The following is a 26,127-nucleotide window of genomic DNA, read 5'->3' as shown; positions in this document are numbered from 1 at the left end:
ATCCCCTTACTGATGCTGGCTACATTTGTAAGGTATCCTGTTATGTTCAAAACTGCTCTGCCAATTGATGTCGCTCTGCGGTACGCCGTTCGGACTCCGTATAAAAAAGGAGACTCCCTATCGTTGAGCTTAAACTTTAATCGGAGTGCACTCATTGATATGAGGGAAGTAATCCTTGTTCCTTAATGGAATGTTTATGGGAAATTTGGTAATTAAGAGTTGGTGTATACAAATGCCACTTCTGGGAATGGAATCAATTGTTGTACCCTCTACCGTAGGATGGGCGTTAACTAATTTCGCCATTGCGTTTGTAACTCATCGAAATATTGATTTGCGACCCAACAAAGTATACTTTACTATGGATCGTCTCGACATTCCAAATCGATTTGGCAATGTTCGTCCGTCTATCTGTCAGTTGCAAGCATCTTTTCAAAGGAGTAAAGCTAGGTGCTTGAAATTTTGCAAAAATACCTCTTCTTAGTGTAGGTCAGTGTAGGTAAGTTGGAATATAAACCAAATCGGTGCAAGTTTAGATATAGCTGTCTTATAAAGGAATCTCCGGTTTTGTACGTTTCAATCAATTTAATCAATTTGTACGTTTTAATCATTTGAATACACACACAAACTAAATAAAATTAATTTCAATGGTATTTGTTTTAATTCATCAAGGGTTAGAATGTTCCAGATATAATGATAAATGGTATTAAAGCAATAACGCTCTGGTACTCAAGCCAATAACAGTTTAGTGTTAAAAGCAATACCTGTTTGGCGATACATCTAATGCTTATCGTTTAATATTTTACCAATGCCAGGCTGTTTTGATACTATACAGGCTTTCTTCACAATCATCAATCAAGTCATTATTAAATACTACTTGCAATAAATACTTGCTACTTACTCAGCCAAATGGGACAACAATTACGGTTTCCGGGGACTCAAGATGCCAAATGGCGTTTACATGGAACTACATATATCAGGTTAATGACCGATGTAGATTGTGCTTGCCACGTTTATGGGTAGTCTTTACAGAACACTACTTGTAAAGTTTCAGCCTGATCTGTTATGCGTAGAAGACTAATCGAGAGATCGCCGTAGAAAACTAATCGAGAGATCGGTTAATATGGGAGCTACATATATCAGGATATATGCCGATTTGGTTCTTACTATGCACGGTTGTTGGAAATCGCAACAAAACAACCGTTCGAAATTTCAGCTAAATCGGATAACAATTGCGGCTCCCAAGGGCTCAAGATGTCAAATCAGGAAATCGGTGTATATGGGAGCTATATCAGCTATATCAGTTGTTGGAAGTCATAAAAAAACAACCGTGCTAAATTTCATCTAAATCGGATTACAATTACGACTTCCAGGGGCTCAAGAAGTCTAATCGGGAGATCGGTTTCTATGGGAGCTAAGTCAGGTTAAACACTGATTTGGATCATACATAGTACGGTAGTTGATAGTCCAGCCAGAACACTAGGTGCAAAATTTCATCCGAAAATAATAGCGGTTTTCAGGGGTTCAATAAGTCAAATCAGGAGATCGGTTTATATGAGACCTATATTCTAATCTGAACCGATACGAGCGTTGCCTTTTATATTTCGGAATTGGAGAACCCTTGTGTTGCAATCTGCCAACTGACAGCTCTATCGTAAAGCTTGACATTTTTGAGGTTATACGTAATCAGAACGTTTTAACATATGAGCGATATTTGTGTTGTTTACAGTAACTTAAAAGATACATCTCGCCCAAAAAATGCAATAAAATTGTGAACATTTTCGTGCGATTATTTTTACAACTTTCGATGTCGATTAACTCAACAATAGTGCATCGATGAACTTAATTCAATTTTGGCGATCTATCAAGGACCAGTGTTCATCGATGATATGGTGAATTCAACCGAGGTCGTAGTTCACTCCAAGACGAATTTCGTGAAGGGTGTCCATCAGTTGTTGTTACAAAAACCATTGATGCTGATGCGCCAACTGATATTGCAAAATCATCATGTGACCTATCGTGAGATTGAGACCACCTAAGGCGTTAGTGGGACCGTCAAAAAAATTTGTTCGCGTTGGATCCCACACAAATTATCATTCGCTCGAAAAAAGGCTCGTGTTGATTGGTCGAAATAAATGCTCCAAAAATATGAAACAACTGCATTTTTGAGCACTCAAAACATCGATTTGATGAGTCATCCGCCATATAGTCCTGACTTGGCACCGAATGACTTCTTTTTGTTCCCGTACGTAAAAAATAAAATGAAAGGTCAATGTTCTTCGACACCTGATAAAGCGGTTGATGCGTTCAGAATGCATGTTTTGGAGATACCTCAATCGACAATTGGATCAAACGCATGCAAAAGTGTTTAGATCTTAATTGGGAATATTTTAAAAAACAATAAAGCGATTATCGATGATTATAATTTTTTTAGTGTTCTCTAATCTCGAAATATAAAAGGCAACCCTCGTATGGCCCATTTGCAATCCCCAACGACCAACATCAATACGAAGTCTCAGGGTAAAATTCCAAGCGAATATATTTATTCGCTCGACCGCTTTGTTATTTCGACAGACGGAGGGATGGACGGACCGACGCCGATGTCTAGATCGACTCAAAATATCTAGACGGTTCAGAATAAATATACTTTATGGGATCGCAGATCATATTTCGAGGTGTTACAAACGTAAGGACAAGATTAATATACACCCCATGTTATGGTGGTGGGAATAAAAGAATCAATCCTAGGTCTTTGCTTAGTATTTGATAAGAAAGATTTTCCTAACAATTTTTTTTTTCATATTTCCTTCTTTAGGTATTGTTGGCAGAATATTACATAACACAAATTATTTGAGTGCCGTCATTACAAAAAATTTCTTTGTTTTTGGTTTTCCGGTGTTCTTGGGTTTCGCTTATGAAACCTAGTGAGTAACCTTGAAGTGCCACATTAAAATGGGCGAGGGTCAGACCACAACGCGAATCACTGCTGTTGCCTCGAAGAGCGACAGATAATCCAAACAATTGTCGTTAACAATGTTTACAACTTCAATTAACAAATTAAATTCGTTAAAATAGCAAAGAGAACTGTGCGCAAGCGCATTTACAAAACCGCAAAAACACTCAATGACGATTGTGTGTGAAAGGTTGCCTCATCCCGCACATTATTGGAAGCGGCGAACTGGCAAATTGGCTCTTGGGTTGCCCACATACACACATGTCTGCCTCAAATTAGTTTGACACGCATCTTTTGTGAAAATTGTTTAAATTGTCCCAAATTGTTGACTTCCCCTTGCCAATTAGGGTCTGTGCATAGCAGAGGCATAATAATGGCCCTCATTGTTTCGGAAATCGTTTTAGTCAATGTTTACATGTTGCAGCACCATAACAACAGCAACAACAACAGCACTCAAGGAGACAAGTGGTGATGGTGTGGGACAGAAAACCACAACCACTTGTCAAGTAGTCAATCCAATTTTAGGCAATCGCCATTCCCATATCCATCTCACCATCTCTTTGCCATGCGTATGCGAAGTCACACTTTGGAGAAATTATGAGAAACAGGGTCATTTTCCCTCCATTAATTTGTGATGTCGTAAAAGGCGTTTTTGGTCGTTGTTGTTGTTGTTGCTTTTTATTAAAAGTCAGCTTCTTGCCAGTCGGTGTGGGCTTAACTTGGTATTATGCATATGCCTAATTAGTTAAGTTGATGGGCCAATAACCCCACCTGCTTTGAAAGTCACCATGGCCAGCAATGGTCTTGCGTTAAATGCAAGGAGTGAACCAGGGGGAAAGAAAGAGGAGGAGTAGGAGCTGTTTAGCTGCTGCATTAGAAAAAGCCACCTCTCCATACTAAGCGCGATGTGTATGTGTATGAGTATGAGGGTAAACAGTGTCACTCCTAATGCATTTCGTTTGCATAGAGGCAAGTGAAAAGACCATGACCATGTAAACAAAATCTCACTTTACCAACTCACCGAAAAGTCTCTATTTTGGATTGTATTACAGTGCCTTCATTGCACTGAAGAATTGACATTTGTTTAATAGAAATTTGAGAAGGAAAAAAAAATTGAGAAAACACACAAACAGGGTTACGATTTACTTTGTGGGCGCTGGTAAATCCAAATACACAATAATTTATCAATTATCCATGTCTCAAAAAAAACAAACACCTTAATCTGAATCATTATCTCTACTTTCACTATAACCCTAAAAATTGCCTTTGCCCTTCAATCATCTCATCAATCAAGTTTGTAGCGAGGCCGCAGCTAACCATAGCTAGACCCAATTTAAGGGTAACATACGAAATGCTCGCATAACCATCGAGTAGACATCCGTTTTTAACAAATTTTCTCACATATAACCTCAAGGCGGACAAACTAAGGTGTTTTCGCGGTGCGTTTGAAGATTGCGAACGTACAGCCTATCGCCAAGAAGGGTGAGACAAGCGACCCTGCAAATTACCGACCAATAGCGTTATGCTCTGCGCTTTCCAGGGTTATGTAGAGCATGGTTAACCACCATCTTGGTCAATGGTCTTCTTAGCTGCCGACAAACACTCTGCCAGGATTTGCTGGCCATTTCTTAGTGAGGTCGAATGTACAGAGTGGATTTTAATACCAGACGCAGTGCTGTTTGTTGTCACACAAACGATTCACTGCCACTTTAAAATCGTCAATATCTATCGAGGATTTATATATATTAAACGGTCAGAGGCTCTTGATGTTCCGGGCATATAGATTCAATGTTATGTCCGTTGGTCAAAACATGTATTCGAAGTGTCAAAGGAAGCATTCAAGTGCTTGGGCTTTCTTAAGCGGTGTTAGTAATATTTCACTCCCTTAGATCCTCTTAATATCTGCACTACGTACATCAGGTCGAGGATGGAATATAACTCGCATACATGGGCCAGAGCTCCAAAATCATCCCTGGAGCTGCTGCGTCCAGAGGCGGGCGTTGCTGTTGATTGGAGATGGTAGGGTATCAACTCTATTGTTTTCCTTGTGTGGCGTTATCGATTCTTCCACGGTGTGTGTTCATTGGAAATCAGTCTTCTGATTCCTGACTTGAGGTTGTTTGTCAGAAATGCAAGATTGTCTATAACCGCGCACCGGCTTGTAATCGATTGGCCAGCTGATCGGGCCATGTACAACAAAGAGAATTCTTTTTTCGCAAGGATGGTTCGTATGTGGAATCGACTTCCGGCGGATGTTATCCCCGCTACTTATGACATCCAGAAATTCAAAGCAAGCGTCAATAAACACTACTCCCTCTTTCCGCACATTAATATATAAGGACAATAAATGCGCCTTTTATGGGCCCAAAACCTTAATTCGAGAGATCGGTCTGCATGGCAGCTATATCCAAATCTGGACCGATCTGGGACAAATTGAAGAAGGATCTCGAAGGGTCTAACACAACTCACTGTCCAAAATTACGGAGAAATCGGACAATAAATGTGCGTTTTATGGGTCCAAGATCTTAAATCGAGAGATCGGTCTATATGGTAGCTATATCCAAATCTGGACCCATCTGGGCCGTCTTCAAGAAGAATAACAACTCACTGTCCTAAATTTCAGAGAAATTGGACAACACATGCGCCTTTTACTGGTGCAAGACATAAAATCAAAACATCAGACTATATAACAGCTATATCCGAATCTTGACCGATTTGGGCCAAATTGAAAAAAGATATAGAATGGTCTAACACAGCTCATTGTCCGAAATTTCGAAATCGGACAATAAATGCGCCTTTTATGGGTGCAAGACCTTAAATCGAGAGATCGGTCTATATGGCAGTTCTATCCAAATTCGGACCGATGTGGGCCAAATTGAAGACGGATACCGAGCTGCCTAACACAACTCACTTTCTCAAATTTCAGCAAAATCCGATAATAAATGTGTCTTTTTATGGGCCTAAGACCTTAAATCGACAGATCAGACAATATGGGGGCTAAAAAAATGTGTGCAATATTTCAGTTCAATATCTCTATCTCTAAAGACAGTAGCGTGATTTCAACAGACAGACGAACGGACGGACATGGTTAGAAAGTTTTAGATTTTTACGACGATCAAGAATATATATCTTTATAGGGTCGGAAATGGACATTTCGATGTGCTGCAAACGTTGTGACAAAATAATATACCCCCATCCTTCAGTGGTGGGTATTAAAACGCTATAATAGAGTAGCTGTAGCTGTACTTGAGTAGCTGTTTTTAAGTAGAAAGCAAAAATTGCATTACGCCATCCTTTACAACTCCTGCAATCATAAACCCAATATTTTTTTGTTTTTAATTCTTTAAAGGGGTACTTATTAGGAGATTTTTCGTTTTACTCTTTCGACCTTTTTTAATTATGGTGCAATGGTTGGTGCATCCTCATTACAACGCATTACGAAAGATTGTTGATAGCATTAGTGTGAGTGTGTGCGTGTGAATGTATGTAAAAGCTTCAACTTCAACTGGTTGAATACTCCTTTCCACACACACACACACACACGCACAAGTTAACATGGGTTCAACGTAAGCTGTTGTCCAGATCTTCTGGTGATCTAAAGACATTGTACCATATTTGCAGACAGTTCTGTCCAGCAGCCAAACTGGACATCAATTTAGCATTACCAAGTCATCATCAACATCATCCGAACGTTATGGGCAGCAAAAGAAAATGCCAAAAACCTGTTGGGTCTTAAATAAACAAAACAACAAAAAAAAAAAAAAGATCTCATCGCAAAAGTAAAGAAGCAAAAAAACCGGGAATGCATTCAAACGTTTTGAAGTGTTGCAGTGGGGAACAGAACTTTGCAGAGCAGTGCAAAAATAAAACGAAACCAAATTAGGTCACGCACTGTACAATTCGCTGGCCAATTTCGATTTACAAACATCTACCATACTCACACATACACATGCCACCACCACCAACAACAACAGCGCCATTGGTCACAGTTAGGAACCAGGCTGGCCGCAATGCTGTAGTCATTCATGTATGAATGTGGCAGTGGACCGAACAGGACGGGATGTGGTGGTGTTGTTGGCAATGTGAACTTAAAAAACCGCACGATGAGGGATTATAAACTTGGCTTTAAACTGTAATTTAGCACGCTTTTACCCGAAAACTGCATTGTAAGCATGCGCAAACCATTTTTTTTTGCTCGTTAATTCGGCCGAACTTAACATATAAACATGGGTTTGTATATACGCATAGATTTTTCCGCAGATAAACGGACACATACGCACGCACATACTCCTACGGACAGCGTAGAGATCCATGGATAAAATGCCTATAATTAAAATGTTGTAAAACTTTAGGGTCGAACAACGATGAAAGATTTCACTTTTAATCGATTTTTATGAAAGTTTTATAGCAGATGATTGCCATTCATTTTGCCGTATTAATTATTAAATCACCAGCCAAAGGTTTCTGGACCCTATTAAAGGAGGAAAGGAACAAAATTTTGCCGGTTCTTCATGGCAAAGAATTGTTCAATATTCGGGTTTGTTAATATATAAAGGGTGATTTTTTTGAGGTTAGGATTTTCATGCATTAGTATTTGACAGATCACGTGGGATTTCAGACATGGTGTCAAAGAGAAAGATGCTCAGTATGCTTTGACATTTCATCATGAATAGACTTACTAACGAGCAACACTTGCAAATCATTGAATTTTATTACCAAAATCAGTGTTCGGTTCGAAATGTGTTCAAATTTTGACAAATTTTGTTCAGCGATGAGGCTCTTTTCTGGTTGAATGGCTACGTAAATAAGCAAAATTGCCGCATTTGGAGTGAAGAGCAACCAGAAGCCGTTCAAGAACTGCCCATGCATCCCGAAAAATGCACTGTTTGGTGTGGTTTGTACGCTGGTGGAATCATTGGACCGTATTTTTTCAAAGATGCTGTTGGACGCAACGTTACGGTGAATGAACACATTTCGAACCGAACACTGATTTTGGTAATAAAATTCAATGATTTGCAAGCGTTGCTCGTTAGTAAGTCTATTCATGATGAAATGTCAAAGCATACTGAGCATCTTTCTCTTTGACACCATGTCTGAAATCCCACGTGATCTGTCAAATACTAATGCATGAAAATCCTAACCTCAAAAAAATCACCCTTTAGTTCTCAACTTAGTTTTTGCAGTTAACGCATCGAAAAGCGATGTTCTTTCTAGATAAAAATGTGAAATTAATGCAAATGTTGCCTTCTAATTGCATTGTGTTACAATATCTCTCAAGATTAAATCATTTTTATGTTAAATAAAATAAGACTTTAAACTACCTCCTGGTTGAGAGTAAAATTCTTAGGTTGGTGTAGATGAATTGCTTTGTGCTTCTGCTAACAAAAGTCGTGGATCTTTTTTGTAAAATACACAAAACAGAAGCAAAATGTCAAATGATCTGGTTTGGTCAAATTTATATTGAAAAATATTTTTATACCCTAGGCCACTACTGTGGCACAGGGTATATATTCTTGATCAAAGTAAACATCTAAGACGATCTAGCCATGTCCGTCCGTCTATCCGTCAGTCTGTTAAATTAACGCCACAGTCATTAAAAAAAGAGATATTGAGCTGAAATTTTGCACAGATTCTTTTTTTGTCCATAAGCAGGTAAAGTTCGTAGATGGGCTATATCGGACCATATCTTGATATAACCCCCATATAGACCGATCCGCCGTTTTAGGGTCTTAGGCCCATAAAAGCCACATTCATTATCCGATTTTGCCGAAATTTGAAACAGTGAGTTAACTTAAGCTCCTCGACATCCTTCCTCAATTTGGCCAGATCGGTCCAGATTTGGATATAGCTGTCAAATAGACCGATCTCTCGATTTAAGGTTTTGGGCCCATAAAAGGCGCATTTATTGTCCGATGTCGTCGAAATTTGGGACAGTGAGTTGTGTTAGGCCCTTCGAAATCCTTCTTCAGTTTGGCATAGATCGATCAAGATTTGAATATACCTGTCATATAGACCGATCTCTCGATTTAAGATTTTGGGCCCATAAAAGGTGCATTTATTGTCCGATGTCGCCGAAATTTGGGACAGTTAGTTAAGTTAGGCCTTTTGACATTCTTCTGTAATTTGGCTCAAATCGGTCCAGAATTGGATGTAGCTGCCATATAGACCGTTCTCTCGATTTAATGTCTTGGGGCCATAAACGGCGCATTTATTGTCCGATTTCGCCGAAATTTTGGGACAGTGAGTTGTGTTAGGCTCTTCGACATTTTTCTGCAACTTGGCCCAAATCGGTACAGATTTGGATACAAATGATGCTCTTTCTCTCTTCCCAGCTAACTTTTTCTGGCAATTAAATTAATCGAATAACTTCCAGTAGCGATTTGGGTACTTTATCGATTAGGCGAGTCTGGCTAAGATTTGTCAAACACAAATAACATATCAAACCACTACACCTGGAACCGGAATAGATTTTATACGCTTGAAAGCGTATTTCTCTCAGAATTGTCACTTTTTCAATGCTCACTGGAGTAAACGTGGTTAAAAACATATTTTTTCATATACCACCCTGTTTTACATCCCATACACATCGCGCCAGTTGATAATAGGGCATCGAAACACCTACAATCATATATTTTACATACGATTATGCACTCTGTATGTTGTGGGTGCATATGTATGCATATGCGTTGCTCTTTTATGTCACACATCTTATATACTCGTATATGCCTCTTTGGAGCTCCGCGATCAGGTAAATTTCTTTGATAGTTGTTGGTATTATAGACCAGTTACAAAATTAACAGAGTCCATCCATGCACGCACTCTCAACACATCACCATGTGTGAGTACTATGCACACAAACTAAAGTTTGTAGAGAAATTCTGTGTTATAGACCAATGCACTCAAATGACACTTGAGGGCGTATGGTGGTCCATTAAACTATTTTGTAACAAAGAGAAACACACACACACACACACAAGCCGTAATACATACAATAACATCCACATGCATGTAAGTGCAAATTCTGCAGTGTAGTTTTGCTCTGCGCAGATGTTGCAAATCTATTATCTGCAGGGTAAGAACTTAACTCGTTCTACCATGGGAAGCAGTAGAAGGAGGCTGTTACTGGACAAGTGGACTCGATTTGTTAAGAACATTGCAATGCCAAACTTGTTTTTCAATTCCGTCCCATAAAAGCTGCGTAAAGTGGGAGATTTTGAGTTGAACAGCATAAGCATGCCCAAAAAAATGTTTTCAGTATAACCTTGAAAGTTAATAATAGGTCAGTGTGGGCTTACATTCTTTGTAACATGGGTTTGGCTCTTTGTTTTTCCAAATATGGTATCATCCCAAAATGCCTAAGCCTTTTTAAGCTTGGAAGTTTGGCAATCTTCGGTGTCCTAGATTTTGGATGGAATAGGTGAATGAGATTTTGTTGCATTTTTATACTCACTGACATAGGATGGAGTAACTCTAATTTTCTCTTTTTATGCCAATCACCGAAGGATGAGAGTATATTAATTTTGTCATTCCGTTTGCAACACATTGAAATATCCATTTCCATTTTGTATATTTGTTCTTGATCGTCGTAAAAATCTAAGATGATTTAGCCATGTACGTCCGTCTGTTGAAATCACGCTACAGTCTTTAAAAATAGAGAAACTTGAGCTGAAACTTTGGACAGATTTTTTTTTGTCCATAGGCAAATTAAGTTCGAAGATGTGCTATATCGGAGTATATATATATAACCCCCATATAAACCGATCTACCGATTTAAGGTCTTAGGCCGATAAAGGAAACATTTGTTATCCGATTTTGCTGAAATTTGTGACAGTGAGTTGTGTCAGGCCACCTGACATCCTCTTGGTCCAGACCGGTCTAGATTTGAATATAGCTGCCACATAGACCGATCTCTCGATTTGAGGTCTTAGGCCCATAAAAGGCGCATTTATTGTCCGATTTCGCCGAAATTTGGGACAGTGAGTTGTGTTAGGCCTTTAGACATTCTTCTTCAGTTTGCTTTAGATCGGTCCAGATTTGGATATAGCTGCCATATAGACCGATCTCTCGATTTAAGGCCTTGGGTCCATAAAAGGCGCATTTATTGGCCGATTTCGCTGACATTTGGGACAATGAGTTGTGTTAGGCCACTTGACATCCTTTTCAATTTGGTCAAGACTTGGATATAGCAGTCACATAGACCGATCTCTCGATTTTAGGTCTTGACATTTTTTTGAATTTTTTATTTTTTTTTGATCGGTCCAGATTTAGATATAGCTGCTATACAGACGAATCTCCCGATTTGAGAAGTTTTTACATGGCATGGTACTTCATAAATGTCGCCAGCATTAGGAGGAGATAACCACCGCAGAAAATTTTTTGATGGTCTCGCTAGGATTCGAACCCAGTCGTTCAGCGTCATGTGCGGATATGCTAAGCTCTGCGCTGCGTTGGCCTCCTACATCAATAATCAGCAACGGTTCCAAATTTCAAGCTGATAAACTCCTTCGTTCGAAGAGTTACGTGATTTTGACAGACGAATGGACATTTCTAGATCCACATTGAATGTCACAGTAAATGGTATAAAAACATTTTATTAAAAAAAATCTAGCATTGCGTAAATGGGATATTGTAAGCTTATATATTTCAATGGTACTTTGTACTACAAACCTGACCACCCGTAAATAGTTTGAATAGTATTGTTGTTGTTAATAAGGAAATTTTTTCCTTCTATTATCATTATTATTTGTTTTGGCATATCATGCAAGAATTTTTAATTAGGTATACAATTACTAAGTATTCACTTTGTTTTATTTTTACTTAAACCCCGGTTACACTGCCCATTAGATCTGGATTTAAAGCTCTCGTCAGCTGATTTTATGAAGGGAAAACAGATGACCGTGGCATTAAATCTGAGTTTAAAGAGCAGTGTAAATGGGGTTTTACGTATTTAAGCTATGTAATAAATTTTTGGTCATTTACACAGATAGAAAAATGGTGGTACTTTATCAATACCGAATGGTATTATTCCCAAATATTTTTAATACCAATTGGTGTGAATACCAGACGAAGTAGGCAACTATGGATAGACGGCGTTAGATTTGTATTCTTGTCACCGCGGCAAAAGTGTTGTTTAGCTTTGTACTTAAAATATTGACGCCTTTATAAAATATTTGTTTTTAAATGACGTGTTCAAATACTCGACAATGGTGAAAATGGACATATTACCAATTCTAATGACGTTACCATTTCAAAAATTTCATAAAGTGTCTTACACGTTTAACGATGCTGTGTTGGTGTATTTATATGTAAACCACTTCTGAGAATCAGTGGAAATGGAACAATTGTTGAATGCAAAGAATCAAGGTTGGTAATTATTTAATTTTTATGTGGTTTGGTACTACAACCAGTAACAGATTGGTATGAACACCAATACCAGTTCCGTATTAGGGCCAATACCAAAGAGTTCTAAAAATTTTCGGTCTTATTCACAAAACTTAATGTAGATTTGAAATAGGTTTATTTGACATATGTATTTCCTTAATAGAAGTGTCCAGTAAACCTATTTTAAGGCTTCATAAAGTTTTGTGATTAAGGCCGATTATATTTTATCCATACCATGCGGTATTGCTTTGTTACCATACGGTGTTGCTTTACTATGAATACCGTATGGTACTGAAATGAGCACGTTTGGTAACAAATTTTCTCTAGGTATAGACTTTTATATTGGGAAATAAATTCAGGTGAATTGAAAAATATGATACACATTATCACAAATTTCCATTGCTCAATCTGATCATCTCAAGCCACACCCTAATGTACATCCATATGTATTACTTTATGGACTAATTCTAGTACTCCAGAAAACTGTAATAAATTCAATTTGCTTTGTTGTCGTTGTTGCTGCGCAATTTCATACAAAAAAAAAAATAAAACTGACAATAGTGGGTCACTAAAATAAACTTGAAATGGTATGGCTTGGGACCGCCCTCGTTACTATTGCCGCTTAAAAGCCTGAATTGGACATGGTTGACCAAATTATGCTCTATACCATAACATCTTGCACTTAGCTTCATAATTCTATGTTGGCTTAACACGAAGAAGATGAGCTTACTTGCTTTGCTCGCCTTATGCAGAAATATCCACAGGTATTTAGCAGTAGTGTGGCCGACACGCAATATTGGGCGCCGGAAAAGACAAGCGGACAAGAATTGTTTATTATTATTTATTTCGTATTCCGTACATCTCGCACCATTTTCTTTCTCTTAGCACATTGATTTAGCTTGTTTTTGGTGAATTTTGTTGTTGTTAATTTTTGGCAAACAACAGTTTGAAATAGTGCAGAAGAACTGTTAGTTACACTATTCAACAACATTTGGAGAATAGTACAAAAAAAGACAAACAATTTTCAAAATTCAATGTCAAAAAAATATTTTTATACCCTCCACCATAGGGTGAGGGGTATACAAATTTCGTCATTCCGTATGTAACACCTCGAAATATGCGTCTAAGACCCCATAAAGTATGTATATTCTTGATCGTCATGACATTTTAAGTCGATCTAGCCATGTCCGTCCGTCTGTCCGTCGAAAGCACGCTAACTATGGAATGAGTAAAGCTAGGCGCTTGAAATTTTGCACAAACCCTTAGGTCGGTTGGGATTGTAAATGGGCGAAATCGGTCCATGTTTTGATATAGCTGCCATATTAACCGATCTTGGGTCTTGACTTCTTGAGCTTCTAGAGGGCGCAATTCTTATTCGATTTGGCAGAAATATTGCATGAAGTATTCTGGTATGACTTCCAACATTTGTGTCAAGTATAGTCTATATTAGTCCATAACCTGATATAGCCGCCATAAACCGATCTCCCGAATATACTTCTTGAGCCTCTAGAGGGCGCAGTTCTTATCCGATTTGGCTGAAATTTTGCATAAAGTGTTTTATTTTGACTTCCAACAACTGTGTTAAGTATGGTCTAAATCAGTCTATATCCTGATATAGCCCCCATGTAAACCGATCTTCCGATTAAACTTCTTGGGCTTCTAGAGAGCGAAATTCTTCTCCTTATATAGTTGAAATTTTGCATATGTCGTTGTGGTATGACTTCCAACAACTGTTCTAAGTATGGTCTAAATCGGTATATAAACTGATATATCTGTCATATAAACCGATCTCCCAGTTTGACACTTTGAGCCTCTGGAGGGCGTAATTATTACTCGATTTGCCTGAAATTTTGGAGGTGGTGTCGATATCGCCATTTCCGTCCGTCCCTTTGTCGAAATCACGGTAGCGCTCGAACTAATGATAATGATATCCGCTTAAACTTTTTTATAAAGACATCTTATTGATCGAGGTTGTTGGGTATAGTAAGTGATCTTTCGATTTGATTTCGTGAGCCCCTAGAAGCTTGGATTACCAGAGCAGGGGTCGTGGGTTCGATTTCCGCTAAAAGCCTTGGTCCGTCGCTACTGTGGTATCACAATTTTGGCAGAATAGTACACATAACTATGGACGTAGTTCCAACTAAGTTCATTTGTGTAAATTTTTAGCAGAATCCATGGTGGTAGGCCTGCCAAACTTATCACGTTTTTACTTTACGTTGTTTTTGTAGACGTTTAGTTTCGAACATATTCAAGAAAATTAATTGTCAATTGTTTGTTGACCTGTGTTTGTGTAGAACCACCTTCTGTTAATTTCTCATTGCGCTCTAATAATCCTTGTTGTATATCATTACCCATCCAGTGGCACAAACTCGTTACAATGTAAACATATCTAGTCTAAAGTCCATATAAATTTTTGGTAATAAATGCAACAGATTTTGAAGTGCGCTATAATTATCACAAAGAAAGAAAAAAAAACTCTCCATGGGTTAACGACCAGCGATTAATGTAAGCATTTGTATGTGAATGACGTCAGTTGATGGTTGGTGTTGGAGTCCGTCCATTTGATTGCATGATCAGCACAAAGTGGCCGATATAAGCTTCTACAAGTAATTCATTCACTTGGCTTCGGTAGTGATCTGTAGCAAATCTGCAGCATGAAGTGAATATGTAATGAATAACAAGCAGCATAATTTCCACCAAACAAATTCTCCTCTCGTCTTAAGCGGCATAATTTGTCTATTGCTGAAGATAATTAATTACGAAATTGCATGAGAATGCGATTGTATCAAATTGGGATTAGGAGAAAACAGTTAATATGCAATGTACGATTACCCGCACTCGCCAACATACACACACACACACACACATAGGATAGATAAACTCTAATTATGGGGAAAAATCAATCGTCACTCATTCGCTACCCAAACCAAATGCCATTTTGCGTAGCCTAACCACCACAAGGGAAAAAGTTATCGATAACTGCTAGCGATGCTCATATCAAGTCTTGTGCATGCAAAGAGAATTGAGCCCAGCCGGTGTAACTGTCACAACAAACCAACAACAGATGTTGGAATTCAATATTACTGTTAATCCGTTTATCAATGCCCAATGTTTACCACAAATATGCGTTCGCTTACAGTATCAAAAAAGTGTGTATGTATGTTTAGTTTCTTTGAGGAATCAGAGTTGCCATAAGAATGAAAAATAAAACAAAATAAAATAAAAAAAAAAATTAAATAAAATAAAAAATAAACCGAAATAAAATAGAACAAAATTAAATAAAATGCAGCCAAAAAAGACTAATATTGAACCAAAATAGAACAGTGACTACTAAATGTCCATGCGGAATTTGGGCCAAATCTGACCATATTTGTATATAGCTACTATGGGTGCATAAATAATGCAATGCAATGTGTCCCGTTATGATACCAATAGCTATACTCACCCTTCTTCTTGCTTCCTTTCAGTAATAGCCTCGTCTTCTCACGGTCTGGATCCTCCCATAGGATTTTCGTCGTCCTACCGACCGTTTCACTGTTCCACAATGTTGCATGCGCATTCGTCGCCCCCTCCTTTAACACGGACTGCGTCGACCCGAAAGGCTTCGGGTTAACCAAGTTTATTGACGGCAATCCTCTGGCCTTCACTGCCAAATCGTCTGCCCTTTCATTTTCCCTTACTCCGTTATGGCCCGGCACCCAAACAATGCGGATTTTGGCATCCTCAGAGAAGGCGTTAATCTCCTTCTTACACTGCAAGACTGTTCGTGACCTTACTGCCCTGGTTGTTATTGCACTGTCGGTAAAGATGTTCACACTCGACGTCCTTGCGTTAGCACCACACCACTTCACGTATTCCGTGATCGCCCGGATTTCCGCCTGCAGGACCGTATTTTGGTTAGGCAGTCTAAAACAGATCTCAGTCCTTGGGTTCTCAATGTAAACCCCAGGTCATGTAAAAACTTTTCCACAAAGAGGTGTCGCACTGCGCCAAGCAGTTCGGACTTGGCTATAAAAAGGAGTTTAAACTTGAACCGGTCAGCACTTATTGATGTGTGAAAAGTTTGCCCCTGTTCTATAATGGAATGTTCATGGCCAAATTTGCATTTGCAACAAGATGCAGCATTAAGAAGTATGGGTACCACATGTCTTAAGTAAAATTTTAATTTACTTCAGGCTGTAGGCTGTAACGAATAAGGGTGCTTTTTCGTAAAATATTTATGTTTATGGTAACCCCGATGAGAACACAGAGATTTTGCTGCAGCTACACACATTGGCTGTGTGTGCATAAATTATAAGCATACTAGTCCACACATTCGTGTGGTCATAAACACAATTAAGTAGACTAGACTAGGTGAGATATTGCCGCAAGTGTTTGAGGGCCGATGGTGCTCTTTTGGACTCTCTTTGTTTTGAGAGGCTGATGTGTTTGTTGTGGCAAGTAGTGGGCAATTGGCAAAAAAAAAAGAAGTTTGTTTGTTTTTCTCCGCAGTTGTTGTTGCTGCTGTTGTGGTTTCTTCGTTGCGGTATAGTTGATGTAAGTTGCAACCTGTTGCAGCACATTTTCATTTGATTGTTTTCTTGAGTTTTGTTTGCTTGAGTTTTGCTCTCTTTTATTAGAGCTGCGTTACGTTTCGCTAGAGTGACGGTGTTGCTGCACCATACATTGAGATGGAAAATGAGCGGGATCTTGATGGTGAGGATGGTGATGATGATGATGACGATGACGATGACGATGAGAATGGTGATGCCAATAACAAACGTGATTACGATGCCCATGATAATGACAATGGTTTTCATTTAGTATGGTATGTGGTTGCTCTAACATACATACCAACGTATAACGTATAACCTATCATATGAAAAGACATACTGGCGTACATACAAACATGCATACATATTGAAGTACATGTATAGAGATGTGTATGATTGTGTTGCAAGTATGCATCTATCTACATGTAAGTCGTTTCTAAATACTAGGCATGCCAGTTTGCTTTATTGTTACTCTGCTGCTGCTGTTGTTGGTGTTGTTGTTATTGTTGCTGTTGGTAATGTGCGACGGCAGTGGCTGAGCCATGCTTCGGTGTTCAGTTGAAATGCTCGCGAATGTTGCTAATCAAGTCAGTTCGGTGGAGAACGCGTCTAAGAAAAGTGCAATTATAAGTGTTTAATAAAGACTTGCTAAACGTATGGTTTAAAAATAATCGGTAATACTGGACCTCAATACAACATCATTTCCCAAGTGATTAAGAAAATCTATCGTTTTTCCCCCTCCAAAAACCAACAACCAACCAACCAGTCCACACCGCAAAACTAGCGATTACAGTTCTTTGTGAGAAGTGTCCATCTATAATTAAGTGTCACTTTTGAAATTGGATTGGATTATGTGTCCTGTGAGTTCGATAAACAGCAGCATAAAGCTAAAGGATGAGTGGTAAGGCTACAACTCTTACAAATGCAAAGATGTAAACCATTATGTGTTGCTACCTATCCTCTAAGTGTGTGCATACGAGTTACAGTTTTAATCTCCTTCAAGTATTTTTTAAATTGAAAAGAACATTCATAATGAGTAGGCCGTTCTAAGAATTCATTGTCTGCAAATGCATGCACATATGCTCAAATTCAAAACGATCTACTGCCAATGCCCCAACACAACAACAATACATCATACTATGTGCATAGACAAAGGCAGTTCTACAACTTTACAAAATAATTATTTCAAATCATTATAATCATCAAACATAAAACAGACATGCTACACAATTACAGTGGACCGTTTTTCTAAGAAAATTTGCCACTAAAAATTTGTGCACTGTTATTTTGAACATTTCTTTTTTTTTTATAAATAATTATACACAAAATTGTTCGTTTGTGGTGTAGCTGTACGTAATACAGCAATGTGTGTATATAAATCAAAAGACTTAAGAAACAAATTTGATGTTGGCTCCTTTCTTCAATTGAACTCAATCAAGTGACTAATGAAGAATACAAACATTATGTTCAGGCTGCGCAAAGATTGCCAAGCATTTCTTTTATCATCATTCGAACATTATTTCGAAATATTGATATGCGACCACATAAACTATATGTATGTATTCTAGATTGTTTTCACATTCATAGTCGATCTAGCCGTGTCCTTCGTCCGTCTATCGAAATCACAATAGCGACCGAACGAAAAAATATATTGATACTTTGTATAGATATTTCTTAGTAATGTTGGTCGTTGGGGATTGCAAACAGACCATATCGGTTAAGATTTGGATATAGGCCCCATATAAACCGATCGCCCGATTTTACATGTTGAAGCCCTGCAAGCCGCAATTGTTATCGGCTAAAATTTTGTACGTAGTGTTCTGGCAAGTCTTTCATCAACAGTGCTAAGTACGATCCAAATCGGTGTTTAACCTGATTTAGCTGCCATATAAACCGATCTCTCGAGTTTAAGATTTTGAGCCCCAGGAAGTCGCAATTTTTGAGCCCCAGGAAGTCTGAAATTTTGCACTAGTGTTCTGTTATGACTTCCACCATCCTTGATTAATATGGTCCAAATTGGTCTATAACTTGATATAGCTTCTATATAAACCAATCTCCTGATTAGACGTCTACGGCCATGGTAGTGGATTTCCAAGATTCGACACGGCCGAATTTAGCATATTTTTATACCCACCACCATAGGATAGGGGTATACTAATCTATTCATTCCGTATGTAACACCTCCAAATATTGATGTGCGACCCCATGAAGTATATGCCATGTTCGTCCGTCCGTCTGTGGAACGCGTATAGCTAGCTATTTGAAATTTTGCACAGATATTTCTTATTGATGTAGGTTGTTGGGGATGGGGGGTGGGTATATTCCCAAAAGCTATTTACCCGGTAAATTGGGTAAAAACCCCCATTTATACCCAAAAGCTGGGAATTTATAATTTTGCAGATATCTTGGGTATTAAAAAAATGATCCAAACAATTTTTGATGATCTCGTATTCTTTGTGTAAAAACCTGACTTTCTGATCTCATAAAGTCCGATTTTAGTTATATATAGCCGCTATATAGACCGATTTCCAGACTTAACGTCTTGAGGCAATAAATGGGTCATTTTTCATCCGATCTCGATGAAATTTGGCACAGTGAGTTCTGGTAGATCCCTATTCATTTCTGTGAAGTGCGGTTCAGATCGTACTATATTTGGATATAGCTACCCTAAAACCGACCACCAGATCTCCCGATACAAGGTATTGAGGCCATAAAATATCCGTTTATTACCCTAATTCGATGAAATTTGGCACAGTGTGTTCTGGTAGACCTCTACGCATTCCATCGAACCATATTTGGATATAGCTATATATACCGATATCCCGTTATTGTGTTATGAGGCTATAAAAGGAGCATTTTTTTTATCATATTTCGATGAAATTTGGTGCGCGGCGCATCATCTTTGAAGAAGTACGGTCCAATGATGCAACCAGCCCATAAAACGCATCAAACTATGACTTTTTCTGGATGCATTGGTAGCTCTTACAATGCTTCTGGGTGATCTTCACTCCAAAATCGACATTTCTGCTTATTTACCAAAGCCAAAAAAAAGCTTCGTCGTAAAATGAAAAAAGCGCGCGATGAAATTTCTTGACCGAACAAACATTTTGATAATAAAATTCAATAATTTGCAAAGGTTGTTTGTTGGTAAGACGATTGGTGGTTAAATTATAGACCGAACCGGATATCATCTCACGGTGAAACGTGAAACAAAACACAAAACGTGCATGAGCTGTTTAAACCAGTGTTGCGAAAAAGATAATAGCTACACATTTCACTTTATCTTTTAATTTTTTGAGTTTTAAAACTCTATTTTATCAAATTTTCTAAAACAAAATATCTGGTAAAATCATATTTAAGCTTTAAAATCAAAATATACGTCTAAAACTGTCACAAATGTACATAAATATGTAGGAAATGTGTAACTATTCTTTAGAAGTTCAGTAAGTTGAAACTGTTTCCTGAAATGTTAAAATTTTTTATTCTAAAATTTGCAAAGAGGATTTCCTGATATCAGAACAATTATTTCTCTGGGCTAAAGACAAAATAATTTCAAGCCTTCATAGTTTCTTCTGGGTTTACATTTTTATAATTTTTGTAGCTAATCGCAAACCACTCCATGAATTCGCACTCTACTGATACTTGATCTAAAATGTGTACGTCCTCACTTCTAAATGACTTTAATTAAAACCAAAATGTTATGATCGGGTTAAGGGTCCGTATATTAGTATTTAAAGGAGAGGTGGGGGCTCAGATACTTGACTTTATATGTCGAATGTCAGTTCGAACTCTACTCCTAAAACCCTTTTATTTGATACCAATATCGACGGCCCTTGATATACTTGGGCCAACAAGTTGGATATCAAATTCGTACACTGCTCTCAAATATCTTGAATTTGAACTTCATGTTGTCACAATTAGGTTACATTTCCGTTAAGCCCTTTTGGCGTTAAGGCTCTCTGAAAGTTGGATCCATATTTTAATATTTGGTTGATGGCATACTTCTATGATCGTTGGTTTAAGAGGCTGAGATAACCCCCAGGCACATGTCGCCATATTTCTATGCCAGACTCGCTGTAGATTCCATATTGCTTTGATCACGCCTTTCATTCGATAACCTCTAACAATCCCAAAGCGGACATATACTTTTTGGGTATGTTCGTTGAAAGGCAACCTACCACATATTTCATATTTTTCAACATAGAATCATTATTCACTGCGAACATCTAAAGAAAATAGATTACGTCTTCTATATGGAGATACCAACTAAAAGAAGTAATTTTTGGTTTACATAATAACGATATGAACCCATCACATATTGCAAACTATTGCATCCTCTCCCCTACTTCTCAACTATTTTATTCGTTGAGTGCATAGTATAGCCACACAATTAGTCACTTTGACTGATTGTGTGACTGAGCAGAATCATTCATAACCTGCCATCTTCTCAAGTTTCACTTCTATGTTTAAATACAATAAGTGACAGCCACCCACCTTCTGCATACGTCCGGTATAGTAGTTAAACAAATTGTTTGCCTTGTTGTGTAGGCTCCCAATAGATCTACACACAAACAACAAAATTGCAAATGCCTCACAAATCTGAGTCTTTAGATATTGGCTGACCAACATGCCGAGTAGGGCCACGCACATCTCACTCCCACAACACCCTCACCTACTATAAATAGTGATACTCTTTCTCTCACACATCTACCGGTTGTTTCTCTTACTCTCATCACTAATACTCCCATCTATGGCTTTGCATTCACACCCATAACGAATGCTTAAAAAAAGCAACAACAATTTGCAGTGTTATTCTTCTTCTTGTTTTATTGATCATTAAATCCTCAATTTCATGGTAAAATATTTTTCGATTGATGGCAATTTCATTAAAATCCATTCAGCCGTTTGGCCGTAATATGTACCACAAAATGCCCTTTATGAAAACCTTGGCCGTTTAATAGTAAAATATGGTTCGGATCGGTCTATATACCTATAAATCCCTCATATAAACCGTTTCCCGATTTTGTCTTCTTGAGGCACTAATAGCAGCATTTTTCATGCGATATGAATGCATTTTTGGCACAAAGACTTTCATGATGGCTTCCAACATTTGTGTCATATAAACCGATCACCGGATTTGACGTCTTGAGTCCCTTGAAGCCTTAATTTTCACCTGAGTTGGCTGAAATTTGGCACACGAAATTCTGCTATGTCTTCCAACATCCGAGCCGAGTATGATCCGAATCGCTACATATGCAAATTTTACCGTGAACATTCCATTAAGGAATAGGGGAAAACTTCTCATATATTAATGAGTGCTGTCCGATTCAAGTTTATGCTCAATGATAAGGGGACTCCCATTTACAGTCGACTCCGTACGGCTTGGAGAGAAGTTTTTACATGGTACAGTACCACACAAATGTCGCCAGCATTAGGATGGGCAACCATCGTTGAAAAAAATTTTTTTGATGTTCTCGCCAGGATTCAAGGCCAGGCGTTCAGCGTCATAGATGAACATGCTAACCTCAATGCTACCTTGGCCTTCATATGAACCCATGTAGCTCCCATATAAACCTATCCCCGGATTTGAGTTCTGCAGTCTATAGAAGCCTTAATCAATAACCAATTTGATTAAAGCCTTCAACATTCGACCCTGTCGAACTTAGCACGCTTAAACTTGTTACTTGTTAGATTTTTTTTTCTTATTTTCGAAGACTTATCCCAACCTTAACCATATTCTCTTTAAAAGAAAATAGAAAATCTCCTATTAATCGATAAGGGGATCATTTGTCCTTTGCTATATTGCAACTATAAATAAACACATAAATATATAAATGTTTATATGTAAATGGGTTGGTGCTTTACCACATGTGGGATTTGCAGATTTGATGATGAGCTGATGAAAAAATTATGAAAGCTTAAGGCTTTTGTTGGATTAGCCATAGGCCCATGTGAATAATTGAATCATTGATCATTTTGTCTTCTAAAACAATGGCCAACAATTTCCAATAGTTTTGCCCACAATGTGAGGCTGACTACCAAAATGCAACTTAATCTTTGTTTTGTCCATATGTCATCCATCATAAAATATTGTAAACTCATGTTTGGGGAAGGGACAAACTCCGACTGCATGGGCCAAAATGAACAATTGAAAGCTGTGCACGATTGAAATTGAAAAATTGTCCAATACCTCTCAAAGGAAAAGTCATTGTGGAAAAAAAGTTCGAGAGGTTTTTTTTTCGAATTTTCCCTTTTTTCTGGGCTCTGGGGAAATGTGAAAATGTGTGATGGTTTTTTTAGGATCTGGCCAAAAGTAAGCCCGGCTTGTATGGCTGTCATGTCCATGGGGCCTACCATTCCTGGTGGTGTTGGTTTCAGAACAACAGCGCTTGCATGCGTTTCGTTCGGTCGCTTGGCATGTGTGCGTACGTGCGTGTGTATGTATGAGTGTCCATACTTTAGCTCAAGTTCGTCAAGAAGATTTATTTGAGCATGTTTTTTAGGACGGATAGATGGCTGGCTAAATAGATTGATTGCTCGCTAGCTTAGTAGTTGTTTCGATGGCTAACAAAGATGGATGATTGGGAGCTTGAATGGATGGATGGATGGATGGATGAATAGGAGGATGGATAAACTGATACGTATATTGTTGCGATAAGTATGTCGTTGACTGTAAGCTGACACACAAATCGACAGATGGACAGACGACGTATGGATGGCTTCATGTCTTTATGATTGGACGGAGAATGCCCAGAATGATTTGAACAAAAGATCCGTTTTAAGCTTATGTAACAATATTTTGTTCTGTTTTTCTGAAAAATAATCATCTCCGATACGCAGCTACACACACACACACACACACACACACCGATATATCGTTATGATTGGTAAACATTGGGGTGTAGTGGCAAAAGGTTAATAATGGGGTACTATAGATATTAATGAAATTACTTATTATTATATGGAGGCCAACGTAGTGCAGAGGTTAGCATGTCCGCCTATGATGCTGAACGCGTGGTTTCGAATCCTGGCGAGACCATCAGAAAAAAAGTGTCAGCGGTGGTTTTCCCCTCCTAATGCTGGCAACATTTGTAAGTTACTATGCCATATAAAACTTCTCTCCAAAGAGGTGTCGGCACGCCGTTCCGACTCGGCTATAAAAAGGAGGTCCCTCATCACTGAGCTTAAACTTGGATCGGAGTGCACTCATTGATATGTGAGAAGTTTGCCTCTGTTCCTTAGTGGAATGTTCATGGGCAAAATTTGCAATTTGCATGTATTAGGGAATGAACATAGGTAAGCAAATTTCATTCAAATCAGGCAGAGCACGATTGTTGCACGAGATCATCACTGAACACTGCGTGCAGAATTTCAGCTAAATCCGATAATAGTTGCAAATTGCAGGGACTCAAGATGAAGATTGCTTTCTATGGGAGCTATATCAGGGTATAGACTGATTTAAACCATACTCTGTGCAAAATTGCAGTCAAATCGGATAAGAATTGCGGCTTCTAGGCGTTTAAGAAGACAAATCGAACGGACGGGAGCGATATAGAAATATGAATCGTTTTGGTCTACTTGCAACCCCCAACGACTTACATCAGTAAGAAATATCTGCATACATTTTCAAGCGCATATCTTTATTCGTTCGACCACTATCGCAATTTCCAACAAAAGGTAGGCCTCTTATCATTGAGCTTAAATTTGAGTCGCCCAGCATTTATTGCTTTGAGAGAATTATCACCACCCCCCCAATGTTCCCTAATAGAAAGTTCATGTGCAAATTTGTACTTCACGTCAAAACTGATCAACTGATTTTACTTCACGAAAAATGTTGAAGATCGCATTTCTAATCCAATTCGGTTGGTGTTTAACATCTTCTAAGGTCCAAATCGGTCAATTATCTACACAGTATGATGAATGATAACGGCTTATCCTTATACGAGTATATGCGTTGGGCATAGGTTTTGTACCAATATATCCAAGTTGAGAGTTGAACTGAATAAATTCTAGCCAACATTCAACTATTCCACATATGTAGCACACATTTATGTGGCTGCGTTGCACATTTCTGTTTTTTAGTACTTTAAGCTAACTGCGTAAATAAATGCATGTGAGAGATTGTTGTAGTATGTGTACCACGCTTAGTTAGTCAGTCAAAGTATGCAGTATGCATGTCTGTCTGTCCGTCTGTCCGTCTGTCCGTCGGTTTGTGGCCAATGTGTCTTGTATAACCACCAAGGAAGTCGTTGTGAAGAATGTTTATGTTGTGTTCGCTTGTTTTGTGTTGTGGTTCACATTTTCTATGGGCAGCCAAAGCGAAGACGAAGATGACGACGATGGCGATGACGATGACGGCGACTACGTTACGTTACAAGCATTGGCGTCACCGTTGTTTTATGGCCCAAGATTGCTAACAAAATTCTTGGGACTCTCATCACTCAGGGCGAACTGCATAAATTAGCAAAAATAGCAGCAGCAACAACAACAACAACAGCAGCAGCAAGAAACCAAAACAAACTGGGAAAATAAAAGAATTAACTCAAGTTAAAACAATAACAACGGCAACATCAACAGTAACAGTAACAACAACAACAGCTCAACAATGAAAAACGATTTCAGATATGTTTGTAAAGATAATGAATACCCGTACAAGACATATCAGCCATTCGATGTTGAACTTGAAATAAATCAAAGGCTTCAAGCCATTCAGGGCAGTGAGGGGGGAGGGTCAGTGAGGGAAAAGCGATGTGTTCTAGAGAAAGCACCCAAACAATGTGTTTTTTTTTTTCTTTCTTTTCAAAACAGCAGATCGTTCTCTTATTACTTGGCTAGGGAAAATTAAGCAAAATCAATGGAATGAAAGTGATCTTCTATGTAGTGTTTATGTGACGAAAAATATTTTCCTATCAACATTCTACATGTGGACAATACAAGACAATAAGTTTAATTTCTTGTGATCATTGAAGAAAGATTCGTTGTTAATGACAACTGTGGCATAGAAAAATTAAAATTCTCTCAATGACTGCGGATTTGATTGAAGACCTTTTTTTATTGCCAAGTGTGAAAGGCGTGCCGCAGAGCGATACCACTTATTAAAGAAGTTTAGCACGGCTAAATAAATCACAAATGTTTCCAGCATTACCACCAACCAACGCTGAAAATCAGATTTTCTGATGGTTCCGCCAGGGGTTAAGCGCCATAGGCGATCATGCAGAACTCTGCGCTCAGCGATGATCTCCAATCTTATATACTCTACATATA

At 38.3% G+C, this 26,127-nt stretch overlaps 1 protein-coding gene across 3 annotated transcripts in view; it reads right to left on the bottom strand.

Annotated features, from left to right (window-relative positions):
• Nucleotides 1–26,127, bottom strand: part of LOC106081570 (tricarboxylate transport protein, mitochondrial) — a 124,350-nt gene that overhangs the window by 24,172 nt on the left and 74,051 nt on the right. Inside the window, exon 1 of one of the 3 annotated variants that reach the window (XM_059362397.1) lies at nt 15,777–15,965. The exons of the other annotated variants lie outside the window; for them this stretch is intronic. The gene's annotated coding sequence lies outside the window, so the exon portion shown is untranslated. Of the gene's footprint in view, nt 1–15,776; nt 15,966–26,127 lie in introns of those variants that run through there. 3 annotated transcript variants of the gene reach the window in all.

Source organism: Stomoxys calcitrans, chromosome 2 (genome assembly GCF_963082655.1).
Source record: "Stomoxys calcitrans chromosome 2, idStoCalc2.1, whole genome shotgun sequence".
Taxonomy (NCBI): Eukaryota; Metazoa; Arthropoda; class Insecta; order Diptera; family Muscidae; genus Stomoxys; species Stomoxys calcitrans.
Note: the sequence above shows the minus strand (reverse complement) of the source record. Positions and strands in the feature narration are given on the sequence as shown.